Below are 12137 nucleotides of genomic sequence, written 5' to 3'. Positions count from 1 at the left end.
TTCATGGCCCGCCCGTGGTGGGTTATAGCGAGCTGCTGCGAAGGCCCAGCGTGAAGCTCACGCTTCTGGAACCCATCGGCGACGAAGGACCCGAAAAAGAAGAGCAGGTGCAAAAGGAGATACACAGGGCCCTTAAGGACTTCCGCCGGAAGTCGATGGCGGTTTTAAGGAGGCAAAGTATGCTGCCTGCACAGGGCCCGTACCTCACTCCGCTGCAACCAGCTGATGGCACACGTGGCTCTGTCTTCCGCCGGAAGTCGCTGGAGGTTTTAAGGAGGCAAAGTATGCTGCCTCCACAGGGCCCGTACCTCGCTCCGCTGCAACCAGCTGATGGCACACGTGGCTCTGTCTTCCGCCGGAAGTCGCTGGAGGTTTTAAGGAGGCAAAGTATGCTGCCTCCACAGGGCCCGTACCTCGCTCCGCTGCAACCAGCTGATGGCACACGTGGCTCTATCAGCGGGGGGCCCGGTTTGCCTTTAAACATGGCCATGCCACGCCGCTCTGTCGTTTCCGGACTCCCTCGAGACTTCGCCACCCAGCGGCGCTCCATCGGCCCGGGCTTTACTTCCGGTGTAGCCCCTCCACGGCGCTCCATCAGCGGCTCTGTTCCGGGCAAGGGAGAGCAAAGCATCGGCAGCGAGCAAGACGGCGATGAAGACGAAGACTCGGGAGAGGAAGAGTCTTCAAATTCGGATTCAAGGTCGGATAGAGCGTGGCGCTGAAGCTACACAAGCTGCCACGTCACGCCGGTCCTTCGCAACATTCACTCTTAGCCCAGATATTTCTGCGAATATATAATAAAGAACTACTGCTGCAGGCCAGCACCGCCTGCAGCCGTTGACGTGAGTGCCAGCCGGAGCGCCAACTGACCGCCTTTTGATTTTGCGTTAAACGCACCCACGTAACTACACTAAACGTTACGGCGAATACTTGTATACAATAAAGCACCTGCCAAAGCACGGAGCCCCCCTGAAGCACCTGTGTTTCCGATAAGACAAGGCGTACGACATTCATTAATCCAGGTCCCGTTTCCCAGTACTATACGTTTTACTCCGGACGCTTTTTATCCCCCGTGGAACGGTGTATGCGTGATCCCAGGACCCATGGACATTATGGTAAGGACACTATACGCCTCGGCCGCCGCGTAAATGGCTAAGGACTGCAACGAGAAGTGAAGCTCGCTTTTGACAGCCAGCGAAAATTAGTTCTCTTTATGCCCCTTTTGGTGAATGCCCATGTATACACGGACGTTCGCAAACCAACTTGTACGTTCAGTTGAGCGCATTATTTTGGTGGTGGTGGTGAGAACAGCTGTAGCCTCCTGTCAGTTGACGGGAGTGTGAAGTTGGGTTTGTTGGTGACATCTCTTCATATCCCAGTGCAATCCCTTCCACAAGATTCGTCAACACCCCTGCATAAGCTTGCCGTGGCACCGCACATTCATGGCTTATCGCGCAACTTCAAAAAGATCGGAGCACGTGCCAGTGTGAAAGTAGTGTTGTCTGCCCCGAAAACAGTGGCCACATGGTACAAAATGAGTTTCGGAGACAAACTCAAACCGAGGATGTTAGCGCTCGTCCCCGTTCCATCTCTCGGCTAGACATGCCTCTAATTTTGCGCTCTGTCTACAAGACTCCTTTCGGCGTAGCGTACACTGAAACTGTCCTAGAGGTATACAATTAAATGCGCACGACAGAAAGCAGCACGGGGCACAGCAAACACGCCACTTGCATTACCAGTGAGCACAGGTTTGAGTGTGATGGTTTATGCCTACTAATGGCAGAGTGATCGGCGAACGCACTGCCGAGCCACATCTCTGAACTCGAAACTTTCACAGATGGTACATTAACGTGACACCTCCCTGGGCCCCGCAGTCAAGCCACCAGTGCAGCCAGTGGCAAAACAATGCCCGCCTCAACTGAGAGCAGGAGCCTTGGCCAGCCAAAGCACACGTGATCTATAGTCACACCTTGTTGCTTAACTTCTTCGCGTTCCCCTTCAGGCATCCAAGTGTGACAGTAGCCGGAACGTCACACGCTGCCGGCTCACACCCGCCTATTTTGTTTAGCTCTGGTGGCGCGACATGCCGAATAGTGGCTGCTTTCCCGCGCACAAAATATTGAGAATAGTCCGGTTAAAAAAATACAGGTGCCGTCAGAAGTAATTGGAGCACGGGAGCTGTGGCCGAACTGCATAGGAGCGCCGTGTAGCTGCTTAGGCGGTAAACTAAAGGAGCAGAACACGCATGCGTGCCTACCGACGCCGATAGCCCCTATATACTTCTCAATCCACTTCTTTTAACGCGGCTCCGAGCGTTGTTCGCAGAATGCTTGTCTCGGCGATGGCGCTGACGGCCGACCCACCTAAAAATATTAGAAAAGACAAATTGTCACTTCAGATTCCTGCGATTTCGACGCTTCTCCAGCAGCTGTTGTGCGCTGAAAGTGTGTGAGCGACGCTGCTAGATATCGCAACTGCTATCAGCGCCGTCGCTGAGACCAGTATGCTGCGAATAACGCTCGAAGAAGCGTTAAAATAAGCCATGAAGAGAAAACAAAAGTTTGTTTTATTCGAAAGATTAGGTGTTTCATAGTACCCCAAGCGCTTTCCCGGAAGCAAATGATGCTTTATTCACTGAGAAATAAGGCAATTTAAGCCAAAATTTTAAATCTCCCGCTAAAATTGAACATTCCGTGACGTGTACAATGGCGTCATAGAGCCGGTCCATGAAACAGATACTTAGTATGTCGACTCCATATAGCACCCACACGCGGGAGTCGATCGAGACGGCGGCCATTTTAAAAATACTAGTAAAACCTAGTGCACCCGCAGCCCTAGTCATGGAATCGCCTGATCCGGAGAACAAAACTCTCGCCGAGGAGCTCGGGCTTGCATTTAACAACCTCACACCAGTAAAACGCTCAATGCTTCTAAGTGCACGAGCGGCAAGAGTTGTGGGATACGCGGTGGACGGGAAAGCGACCATTCCGCGATAACCACAACAGACGAACGCCCAGCCGTCGGCACCGCTGCCTCGTCAGCCCCGTCGCGACGGACGAATATAGACTGGTACGTATGTGCCGTATTTTGATTACGGTTAATAATAGTTCAATTTCAGTAGCAGTATCGCTTATGCCAGTTGGCCGGTGTCGTGTATGAAAAGCCGTTCGCGCGAGCTCTCTGCTTCGACCAGAAAGATACGAGCGTCAATGCGCGGTGTTTACGGTATTTTTTTCCCCAAGGTCAGAGCGATTTGACGAAGTCGGCGACGAGCGCCAGCATGTCCCAGGAGTGAGCTAACGTAAGGGTCCCTGCCGTAATCACTTCCTCGGAAATGAAGCGAGCACACTCGTACTTCCTTTAGCTCTCTTTCTCCTCCGTTTGCAAAGTTCACAAAACGTAGCCACTTGCTTCGCCAAGGTTTGTCGTTGGGCAGCACTTGAAAGGAGATCTCCTCACCGGCGGGGATGTCGCACTCCCTCGACGATTTGCCCGTACTACATGGGCATTTCAAAACGTTGCAACGAAATTTCATTGTAAAGTACTCGAACAAACTGAAGTTTGCAGTGGTTGTAAACTGGAAACGAGCTCCTAACAATAGCAGCAAGCCAACACCATTCCGAAACTGCGACGACTGTCACTATCTCGTCGCTGCTTGCTGTTCCTTACTCCCCTCGTTTCTATTTTTACCTTTGCTGGTTGGCGATATGACGGCCAACCTCCTGTGAAGGGATTACGATACGAAGCAAGGTCGCGGCTGTGCGTGCTGGAACGGTTCGTTGGCCCCGAAGAGCGTCGAACCCGAAAATTCGTCTGCGCGACGGCGAGATGTCGAGCTCGGCCGGCGCTAGTTTCGTACGCATTGGCGCACACGCTTGCGTGTTCGTTCGGACCTTCAACCGTTTACTCCACCGTTCTTTGTCATAAAAAGAATGTGCAGTATGTTTCACGGGCATTTATAGCTCGCTATGCAAACTGTAAGCCCTGCCTAACATGCGTTTGCTTTTGCCGGCCTCCGCCAATCGCAGAGCATTCCCAAGTGACATCACAGGTTCTGTTGCGGAAAATGAGCTGGTGGGTCGCATGGTCATTTCCTTTTTTCCTAATTATGTAGCTTATTTGAGCGAAGTTTGCGTTATAAGTGGTGTCGTTATGGTTCTAACGAGGCAATCTTTCGAATGAACCAAACTTGTGTTTTCTCTTCATGGCTCCTTTAAAATAAGTGGGTTGAGGAGTATAGATGGGCTATCACCGTCGGCAGGCGCGCATGCGTGTTCTGCTGCTGCTGTTTACAGCCGGTGCAGCTACACAGCGCTCCTGTGCGGCTTGGTCACAGCTCCCGTGCTCCAATTACTTTTGACGGCACCTGTACATCGTTCCCGCAGCGTGATGATGCCCAGGGATGCACCCAGCATCCTCGACAGTTTGTCTTGCACTTCCTTCCACCACTGCAAGCACGGCTCCGTTCTATGTTGTTGAGTTCTATGTGTTCTATGTTGTTGTGTTCTATGTGTTCTGTTCTTTATTCTCTCTCTCTCTCTCTCTCTCTCTCTCTCTCTCTCTCTCTCTCTCTCACACACACACACACACACACACACACACACACACACACACACACACACACACACACACACACACACACACACACACACACACACACACACACACACACACACACACACACACACACACACACACACACACACACACACACACACACACACACACACACACACACACACACACACACACACACACACACACACACACACACACACACACACACACACACACACACACACACACACACACACACACACACACACACACACACACACACACACACACACACACACACACACACACACACACACACACACACACACACACACACACACACACACACACACACACACACACACACACACACACACACACACACACACACACACACACACACACACACACACACACACACACACACACACACACACACACACACACACACACACACACACACACACACACACACACACACACACACACACACACACACACACACACACACACACACACACACACACACACACACACACACACACACACACACACACACACACACACACACACACACACACACACACACACACACACACACACACACACACACACACACACACACACACACACACACACACACACACACACACACACACACACACACACACACACACACACACACACACACACACACACACACACACACACACACACACACACACACACACACACACACACACACACACACACACACACACACACACACACACACACACACACACACACACACACACACACACACACACACACACACACACACACACACACACACACACACACACACACACACACACACACACACACACACACACACACACACACACACACACACACACACACACACACACACACACACACACACACACACACACACACACACACACATATTCCCGAAGTCCGGGGTTCCGAACGAAAAAAATTATCTATACAGACGGGAGGACCTGACGAATGTGAGCCACCAGAGCTCGCCACCAGGCAGTTCGGTGCGGTCCTTGCGGTGGCGCGAGCCAGTCTTGGAGGGAAGGGGGAGGAGGTGAAAGAGATTTAAGATGAGTTGAGAGTGATGGTTGCGAAGCAGAACAGTCCCAAAGAACATGTGGCGTATCGGGAAAGCCAGAACACCTAGAGCACCGTGCAGGGCTGCGATGGCCTTCTAATCGATGTAGTATGTGTGGGCTTGGAAGGGTGTCCGTTTGCGCTTGCCGGATAAGACAAGCATCTGCCCGAGATAACAGGTGAGAGGGAGACGGTACAGCCTTCCTATTGCTGACTAACTGTTGCACAGTCTGGCGTCGATGTAGACGGGCTTGTCGCTCCTGCGTGGATGGGTGGGAAGGGGTTGGCCAGGGCGTCTCCGAGTCTTCCGGTTGGGACGGAGCACGGGAGAGCTGATGCGCCAGCTCGTTGCCCGGGACGCCTCCGTGACCGGGAACAGTCTAGCACGTAGCTAGTACCAGTGTGTTTGACCAGGTGAGTGTGGAGTGTACGCATCATATTGATGGGAAGCAACTGCTCCTGGAACAAGCGGTGAGCATCCTGACCGTCGCTGAGAGTCACGTGGTTACCAGGAGTGTCTAAGGATAACATGGCGTCAGTGATTCCTTGAGCCTCGAGTATCTTTTCTGCAAGGGCGGGTAGGCAGGACGAACAACTACTGCGACCCCGCGTGCGTCTTTGGTGGAGGAAGAGGCATCTGTGTACGTAACTGTTGACAGATCACCGTAGCGGTAGCGAAGAGTGCATATTCGAGCTCGACGACGTCCTGGATGTGAGGTTGCGGATACATTAAATGGAATAGTAGGAACTGTTACGCGAGGGAGGGGATACCAAGGGGGGTATGTCGCTGTAATGTCCGGTAAGGACGATACCTCGTAATAAAGTGAGGATAGCAGAAGACGGCCCTGCCAAGTAAGCTGGAGACGAGTGTGTTGTGCCACCAAATGAAGATCCACCTGATCTGACAGTGACGCAAACGGCTGAACAGCCTCCAATTTAGCGACGGGAGCGTATCTAGGTACCCCTAGAGCCAGGCGGGTGGCAGGCCTGAGGAGCGGCTAAAGCTGGGATCGCTGCGATTACGTTAATTTTACGTATGGCAGGGCGTAAAGAATGCGAGTATGTATTATCGAGTTCACAAGTCGTGTAATATCGTGTTCTCGTAGCCCTCGGCGACGTCGGGTCAGCCGGTCGATTACGTGAGTTGGGTAATTTGAACCTTACATCGATTGAGCCACTGTGAGGCCTTCCCATCACCCTGCAGGTCAAAGCCGAAGACGCGGAGCCAGGCCTTGCGTGGAAGAGGGGTGGCATCAACCGTGAGTTCTATTTGAGAACGTTGGTCGCTAGCTTTAGCCTGCAAACGCTCGTCCACGAGGTACTCAGATTTCTGCGGAGATAGTGTGAGTCCTACGCTTGACCCGAAAGAGTGGACAGCATCAATGCCAGCCTGAAGTGTGTCGAACAGTTCAGCTTGGCTGCCTGTAGGACACCACAGGGTTATATCGTCAGCGTACAGTCCAAAGGAGAGATTAGGAATGGAATGAAGCAGACGAGGCAGGGGGCGAAGTGCTAAATTGAAAAGTGTAGGGGAAAGGACAGATCCCTGAGGAACGCCCCTGGTAGGAGTCCAGGGGGTTTGGCGGTAGTCCTCTAACACCAGAGAGTGAAGTCGTGTGGTCAGAAAATTGTGAATGTAGTTGTACAGTCGGGAGCTAGGCGTAAGTATCCGGATTTGCTCAAGAATGGCAGACACCTCTTGTGGAATTCACAGCATTGTATACTGTGTCGACCTGTGAGCGCGGAACCCAGTCATAGTCCAGTCAAAGAATTGTTGTCTATGTTCGAGAAGCCAAGTGAGACGATGCAGGACCATACGCTCCATCAGTTTTCCAACACAGGACGTAAGTTAAATTGGGCGTAGACTGTTCAAAGCAAGTGATTTTCCTGGTTTGGGGATGGGGCGAATGTTAGCAGTCTTCCACTCAGGGAGGATAGAGCCTGTTCGCCATGCTTCATTGATAAAATGTAGAAGAATGGGCAGCTGCGATCCCGCCAATATGGTGCCACAGCTGCCGTTGCGGTCCAGCTTCCGCGCAGCTAACGTGACACCCGCCGACTTAAATTTGGCGTCGGTCGGACACGTGACACGCAAGGCACGACGCCGTAAGCAGCGCGAAGGACACCGAGAAGAAGCTCGAGCACTTGCTGCTGATGTCCTACCGCTATGTATTTGCTATACGCAGGTAAGGGGGAGTTACGTCTGCACCCTAAGGCCTAAGGGTGTAATTCGAGCATGCTGATTACAGAAGTAGCAAGCACGTTTGCGCTAATAGCGCATATGTAGGGCTTTTAGGGCTTCAAAGTGCTAAAAATGAGGGAATAAACCGAAAAGGCCAAGATGAGAGGACACAATCGCACCACTTCGCACCGCGCTTCCGGGTTCAAATTTAAGCACGCTGGACACAAGAGTAGCGAAGCGTGCACGCTTCCGGTTGCAGGGCCAATCGCTTCAGTGAAGATGCCTGCCTGTGTGCGCTGTTACTATAGGCGTCATGTACCGACTCGCCCACTCGTCCGTTCTGACAGTGCAGAAAACGACACGATGCGCTGCTCCCTCTAGTGCGGTGCAGTCGTTTGCGTCTACCTCCGCGGCCGGCGTGGAATGTAGTGCCAACGCACGCGGTGCGCCACAGGGGGAGGAGGCCCGTTTGGAGGGAGGGGCGGCCTTTGTGATGGTTTCGATTACTCCAACTGGATGTGCGTGCCCGTGGAGGTAGGCATCGGCATTCGCGTGGCATGCTTCGGTGCATTTTTCTGGTCCGTCAACAAAGATACGGAGTTAGACCGCCGTGGCCTCCGCGATCGGCTAACGGCGCCGCCGGCAGCAAATAGCGGAGGCCACGCATTTGCGTGGCTAATTCCTTCCTTCTCCCCGAGGCGGCGGTAGTCGTCCACACTGAAACAGAACCGCAAGCCACTACGTGTCTTCAAAGCGCTACATGTGTGTACCAACGTGTGCGAAGCCCCTTAGGGATCGGGCTGTCGGCGTCATCGTTCCATGTAGTCACGGTACCAGAACACCGGGACACTCTTTCTCCAACGCCTCGCGCTAGAACGCTTTGCGCTTAGAAGACTTGTAAGGCAAATCTGTATATCTTCACCCCCAAATGGTTTCATCTCTGTGGGCAAAAACGCCAAGGCGCTAATAACATACTTATACACTGCATGCTTCGCCCCTCCCCAGGTTTCACGTTAGTGGAGATGCCCGTTTTTTTGTTTCCGTGCTTTCCGCGAGTGAGCCGCGAGGAGGCCCAACGTGTGCGTGTGTACCTTTCGTCACGATGACCACCGGTCAAGGCAACCAAAACCGGTGGCCATCCAGGCCATCCCGATGGTCTAGACCGAAATCAGGACAGGTCTGCGCGAAAAAGTGCGACTGAAGGCCTACACAGAAAACGAGCTTTTTTGGCCGGTACAGCCCGGTCATGTGACAGGTTTTAAAGGGACACTGAAGTGAATTTGTCAAGCTCCCGTTTTTGCTTGCACTGCGTAGACTGGCTCAAATTAGCACACTTTTCATCGTTTATCCGGTTGACAAATCAGTAATTATTTTACAAAGCGCGAAAGAAGAAAAACTACCATGCGCGGTTTGCGGCGGCCGCACCAACTAAAGCTGTGACGTTGGGAGGAGCGGGCACCGTGATTGGACGATGCCCAAGGTGAGCAACCAAACAAGTTTCGGTTTCGGTTCTGTAAAACACAACCGGTGGCGTTGTTGGATGGGCATTCTCAATAACTCAGTAATCATCGTACCGCGCTTCTGCCATGTTGTCAGCTGTAAAAATGCATACAGATAAGCCTCCCAGGACGGCTTGGAATCGTAGCATTCACTAGCCGAGGCCTACGCAGTGCATGGACGCCCTCCGCGTACCCGCAGACGCCCAAATGTCATGCGCTTTCCCCCCATATTTGAAGCTTGCCTCACTCATGCCTGTACCGTAAAAAGTGTGTTCGCACCAGGCCAAGGGTCTGTTCATTCTGGCCTGTGCCCACTGCCCGCAAGCAGTCGGTGCTTATGGCAACAGCACGCCAACGAGAACTCGCTAGCGCGCCAGTGCCAGGCTGCGCGCGTTCTGTGAACTAGTTCGTGGAGCCATGAACGTTGCGGTCCAAAAATTTCCCCGCATTTCCCCGAGGGGAAGAATGTGAAAGTGCGAATGCACGAGTTGAATTTGCGCGGTTCGGTAATGTTCGCGAAAGAGAGATCACGCACACACACACAACTACAAAGAAAGAAAGATGCATTTATTCACAGACACCTATTTGTGTTGTCGTTGTACTTGATTGCTAGAGCGGATCTCAGCTTTGAAATTTCGTGTCAGTACTCCTTAAGCGGGTGCATTAGCCCTTCTCACGCCCGATTCCTGGCCAATCCCCCACGTGGGTATGTGCCATGTCAGCGGCCAGGCAGCGCGCGCCCATCTCCCCCCGTTGCCAAGGAAGACGAGGAGCGCGCGCACCCGCAGCTGTTGCTATGTGGACGGACGGCGGTCAACGGAATTCAGGGTCGCTTATAAAGTGCATTCGCACTTAAAAAAGGTGAACTCAATGTAGCAAACATCGGCAGAAAACGAAAAAGTTAACTTACAAAAAAAAAAAAAAGAAAGCACGTACCCGCGGGGACTCGAACTCGTGAATTGGAAAACACGTGCGGCAACATACCTAGCGCCCCAGACCACTCGGCCACAGGACGGTTTTTTTTTTTTTTTTTGTAACAGTAATTTTATTTACAGATATACATACAGGGCCAGATGAAGTGGTTACAGAGGTTTCAGAGAACAGTGTAACATCCTTTGCTCACACAGACAAATAATCGCGTTCGGGAACTGAACAAGCCAAGACAAGATTCAGCGTGTTTCGCCAGAGGAGTGGACACTCTTCGTAGGCAGTGCCAGCAAAGCCACGTAGTGCTGGCGTGGTTCCTATTAGAAACACTTACAAATGGGCGATGGTGTCATTTGTTTACAGTAAACGGTAATGAAGTAGGGGCAAGGGGTTGGGCGTAGAAGTCGTTAGTGGGCAGAAGTGGCCCATGGTGCTGTCCCGCTTCCGGCCCTCAGATCAAGTCCCATCTCCTTTGCTGCTCTACCTTAAACTCCATGAGGGCTCGTGAGCCCCGCGCCAGTGAGTCGCGAAGCTCAGTGTCTGAATCGGGCCCGTCAAGGGCGGCCACTGCCCACTGCGCCTTCTGTACACTTTGTACAGAAGGCGCAGTGCCTCCACGCCGGCCGCGGGTTTTCGGCACATTCAACCACGTCGACTCTCGCCCTCCATAGTGAGTGGAGACCTATGACGTGGACGCAGTCACGGAGGAGCGGGTGCCCTGAGGCCGCCTCCAAGAACCTCAAGTTCATCCAGGTGAGCTGCCAGTACATGTCGAAAGAGCACTGCAGCTCGTCCCAGAAATACGACGCCGTGTTGCACTCCAAAAAGACGTGCTCTGCCGTCTCCCTCCTTCCACACAACAAGCAGTTGGTCCCTCCAGGAAGAAAGAAGCCCCTCTCCCCCTGTCTTGTTTTAGTGGGTAGAACCCCTGTGTGAAAGCGGAAGAAGAAATCCTTCGAACCAGAAGGAATGGGGAGCTTCCGCACTCGCCGGAGGACGTCACTTTTCATGCGCCCTAGAGGTGGTGAGCGATACATGGGGGGTGGAAGGATCTGTTCCACCAGGTCCCAGTACAACTTCTTCGGGGCCACTCCGCACAGGTACTCCCAAGAGAACAGTCCCTGCAAGAGGGCCACCGCTGCCGCCGCTTCTTAATTTGTAAAAGCCCGTTGCCCGGTTACTATGTGTAAACTCCGCTGTTGTTGGGAGCCAAGGGGCCAAATGTGAGGAGCCTACGTTTTGCAGAGCAGCCCAAAGGAAACCGTCACGACGATCCCGGAAGAACAAAAAACGTTGCACTGTCAGCTTGAGCTCCACGTTAACAAGCCCGAGGCCACCCGCTTCCGGACTCCAGAAAAGGTTAGTGCGACGCATAGGCTCGTAGGTGGATCGCCAGAGGAATACTGCGAACAGCCGGTGTAGCTTGGCCACTGAGCCTGCGTCGATGGTCGATACTCTGGCCACGTATAGGACGGCCGGGTATAACACGGCATTGCAAACATGTGCCCTTGAGAAAAAGGCGATGTGTCGCGCTCGCCAGGGCTCCAACTTCCCACCCGCGGCTGCCAGCTTTGACTGCCAGCGGGGGGCAATGGCTCGGCCGCAGTACAGGTTGACTCCGAGGTAGCGGGTGATGGCCTCCTTCCATCGGACTCCGTAGAGCTGTGATGGTTTGGTGGGCCATTCACCTAGCCATGCTCCCTCACACTTAAAAAGATTCAGCTGAGCACCCGAAAACCGACAGAATGATTGCGCGAGCGCGACGATCTCCCTCACCTGTTCTTTCGATGAACACGAAGGCGACATCATCCGCGTAAGCCAGGACTCTTAGTTCTTCGTCGCCGAGAACCAAG

The sequence above is a fragment of the Haemaphysalis longicornis genome, unplaced genomic scaffold (assembly GCF_048455015.1).
Source record: "Haemaphysalis longicornis isolate Haplotype H1 unplaced genomic scaffold, Haemaphysalis longicornis Haplotype H1 scaffold_10, whole genome shotgun sequence".
Taxonomy (NCBI): domain Eukaryota; kingdom Metazoa; phylum Arthropoda; class Arachnida; order Ixodida; family Ixodidae; genus Haemaphysalis; species Haemaphysalis longicornis.
Note: the sequence above shows the minus strand (reverse complement) of the source record.